The sequence below is a fragment of the Cynara cardunculus genome, assembly GCF_001531365.2.
Source record: "Cynara cardunculus var. scolymus isolate 2C chromosome LG 14, CcrdV1, whole genome shotgun sequence".
In the NCBI taxonomy this organism is placed as follows: Eukaryota; Viridiplantae; Streptophyta; class Magnoliopsida; order Asterales; family Asteraceae; genus Cynara; species Cynara cardunculus.
This window is the reverse complement of record NC_037541.1, coordinates 5601876-5606325: the sequence shown is the minus strand read 5'-3', so window position 1 is coordinate 5606325 and position 4450 is coordinate 5601876.

Genomic DNA, 4450 nt, shown 5'->3' with positions numbered 1-4450 from the left:
TATATATATATATATAGAGAGAGAGAGAGAGAGAGAAGAGTGATCAAATGCAAACCATCTAATTTGTACAAAGCGTTCAAACCTCATTCAACCAATCATAATTTTTCATTTTGTTTATTTTTTTGTAATTATTAGATGTTGATTAATCATTTTTATTATGAAGGGTGTTAATCATGGATATTATCATCTTCATTATTTTAATTTTAGAAAAATACATGAAACAGTTTCATTAAATTTTCATTAAGTATCATATGAAACAATTTCATAACTATATATGAAACAACTTCATCAAAAAATATATTATATGAAACAATTTCACAAGAATAAACAATTTTATAAAAAAAATTCATAAAATTAGACAATGAAGTCGATGGATGAGGGTGGTTTGTACGGTTTGTACAAATTGGATGGTTTATATTTGATCGTTCCTCTCTCTCTTTATCTCTATCTCTCTCTCTCTCTCTCTCTCTATATATATATATATATATATATAGAGAGAGAGAGAGAGAGGTACATTTAAGGGAGAACTGACTAGTTTGTGATAATCGTGAGATTCAATCTCAACCACAACTCAATAGATAAAGGGAAAATTGCACCATAATGGAACCAACTTTCACCTGATTCCTATTTTGGGGAACCAACTTTCAAAATCGTCATTTTGGGGAACCAACTTTCACTTGATTTTTATTTTGGGGAACCAACTTTCACCTGATTCCTATTTTGGGGAACCAACTTTCAAAATCGTCATTTTGGGGAACCAACTTGCAAAATAATTATAGAAAAATGGAAAAATTACACCAAAATAGAACCAACTTTAACATGATTCCTATTTTGGGGAACCAACTTCTAAAATCGTCATTTAGGGGTCTCTATCAAACTTTTGTTTATTTAAGAGTCTGGTTGATCTGTTGAATAAGTAACAGGTAATTTAAGGGTCTCTATCAAACTTTTGGTTAGATTTGCCAAATTTGATTTAAACTTTAATATTGACACAGATTGGTTAGATATAAAAAATTTGAATGTAATATTTAATATTTATTTTTTATTGCATCAATTAATTTTTTTCTATTAAATTGATTTTTTTATTGTATTATTAAAAAACAATTTTTATCGTGGTAATTTGGATTTTTTTCCAAAAAAATCTTCAATTTGATATTTAAATTTAAAAAAAAAACGAGATTTGAAATGAAAAATAGATTTTATTGCATTAATTTTTTTTAAAACGAATTTTAGTTATTTTTCTATAATTATTTTACAAGTTGTTTCCCAAAATAGAAATCAGGTACAATTTGGTTCCCCAAAATGACGATTTTAAAAGTTGGTTCCCCAAAATAGGAATCAGATGAAAGTTGGTTTCTTAAAATAGGAATCAGGTGAAAGTTGGTTCCCCAAAATGACGATTTTGAAAGTTGATTCCCCAAAATAGGAATCAGGTGAAAGTTGGTTCCATTTTGGTACAATTTTCTCATAGATAAATTAGGAAGTTTATAATTTTGATAATTATGAATTTAAATTTTAATGCAAGGACATTTTAGGTATTTTAAAACTCTCCTATCTCCTCTCTCTCCTCTCTTCTCTCTCCGTCCTCCATCCTCCGGTCTCCGGCCTCCGTCCTACGGCCACCGTCCTCCAGTGATACCACTGTGATACCTAAAAATATTGACTTTGTTAAACAAAAGACACAATGTAATACCCAAGCACATATAAGATGCATTGTGATACCAATGTGTTACATTTCCGATCGACCACACAAACGACCTCAGTGTGATACCCAAGCACATATAAGATGCATTATGATACCACAATAGTATCACCGGAGGATGGTGGCCGAAGGCCAAAGGATGGGGGATGGAGAGAGAAGAGAGGAGAGTTTTAAAATACCTAAAATGTCCTTCCATTAAAAATTTTAATTCAAAATTACCAAAATTATAAATTTCCTAATTTATCTATTGATTTGTGGTTGAGATTGGATCTCACAGTTACCACAAACTAATCAGTTTTCATTTGATTAGGCCCATACACACATATATATATATATATATATATACACACACAAACACACACACTGATGGTGAGAATGGTAAGAAAATACCACCATCTTTGAATCAATCTTAATTGAAGATCAACACTAATACAATACACCGCGATGCACTATATCGATTCATGTGATAAGCGTAATTCATTGGATGAGAGTGAGATTAAAAGTGATCGAAGGTCTAAAATCTTTCATTACGCTTTTTACCTCAACTCCTATACCCACACCTTACTTAATCTATATATCTTCCATTTGATGAAAACCATGGTAACGATATTTCATTTGTAAAAGGTGAGAAAAATGAAGCATTTGTAATGATATAAGAAGTTAAAAGGGTGAAAATGGGGGAGCACAAGTCTTGAAATTGATGATTGAATGCATGGTTTCCCAAGAAACAAATTCTAAACACAATGATTCTTGTTTTATCCATTACAATTGACACGACAACCACCCCCTCCCTCCCTAACTACCACTAATTAATTTCCTTAATTCCTTACTTAATTAATAATTTAATGTACTCACTAACCCATTATCTATTTGTGTTCCATATAATTATATATACTTCATTTATTATACAAACCAATATATTTATTACAACTATAATTAAGTATCAGATCAATATTAACATTCTATCATAAATATACAGATCATAATAAATAAACTTTCATCGTTGCTATAAATATCTCAATTGATTGGTTTATATGCATGGTTTGTAACAATTGTATTTGAAACACAAACTTTCATAGTTTTAAGTGATTAAGTCCTAAAATAAATTTAACAGAATAAAACCTTTAATTTTTTGAAATGGAACAAATAAATCTTTAAACTATTTAAAACCATATAAACTTTCATATTTTTGACGATTAAGTCCCTAGTAAATTTTTTAAGCAAGTCCTTACACTTATAAAACGAAGGGAATACATTTGTATCGATTTATCATATCAATAGATCAGTAACAAAATATACCAATAAAAATAATTAAATAGCATTTCATTATGCATTCTTTATTTTTCAAATTCATATAAGAATATAAGGGAAACTAATAATTATTTAATTTTCATATTCAAATAATAATCAGAGGATCATGACAAGATACATGAAAAAATGATATATTTCTTTCGTTTTATAAATTCATTGATTTATTCAATCAAAAGAATGTTCAGGAACTTAATCGTCCAAAATATGAAAGTTCATTGGGTTTTTTTTTCTTGTTTTAGTAATTAAGTTCAACAATTTATTCGATCAATTTCAGTAGGTTTAAGATTTTATTTTTCGATTTCAACAAGTCTAAGGATTTATTTGTTAAAAATATTTATGGACTTGATCACTCAAAATGTAATAGTTCCTCAAAAAATTTAGATTTTTCTCACACACATATAATTTGGGTTCGGTGAGAGCTCTTCATTTTCGTGACCGACACACAACCATCTATTCTTTCTTTTTTCCGATGGAGATGATTGAGTCTGTTTTTGTACAGGCGCAATTGGTTTTTTAATTTTTCGGATATGGGCACAATTTGATCAATTTTGTGAAGACATGTTACATTTTTATGTTAACTTATGTCAATGTATGCTAACATTTTCATATTAAGATATTTTAACGTATTTTAATATATGTTTAAGGTATGTTAACATATATTAACTTATTGTAAGATACATTAACATATCTAACGTTAACATGAAAAATGTTAACATATACTATAATAAATGAATTAATATGAAAATAGAAATAAATTAATTAACATGAAAATGTTAACATACGTTCACTTAAATGAAAAATGTTAATGTCAGAAATCATGTGCAACCATTAATCAATTCTGATCCAAAGGAGACGGGGACGACCATACACGTTTGGTCTTTCGATTTGTCGCGTATGGACCCGATTTGAACGATTTTGTGAAGGTTTGTTAACATTTTTCATGTAACTTAATTAAGTTAAAGTATATTATCTTGTTCATATTAAGATATTTTAGTGTATGTTAAGTCATGTTAACATTTCATATTAAGGTATGTAACATATATTAACTTATTTTAAGATATGATAACATTTTCATGTTAAAGTATGTGAAATATATGTTAAGATATGTGCACACTCGGTCTCCTTCGTGGACATGCTATTGAATTCCCTTTCATTATTATGAAATTATTGTCGCATGTTTGTAAGCTTTTTGATAAATAAAAAAAACCCCTTCAATGACTCGGGAGGGTTCTAACGGTTCTCCCAAAAGATAAAAGTTTGCACATGATCCCAAGTCTCTCTCTCTCTCTCTCTCTCTCTCTCTCTCTCTCTCTCTCTATATATATATATATATAGATGATTGTTGATAAATAAAAAAAACCCCTTCAATGACTCGGGAGGGTTCTAACGGTTCTCCCAAAAGATAAAAGTTTGCACATGATCCCAAGTCTCTCTCTC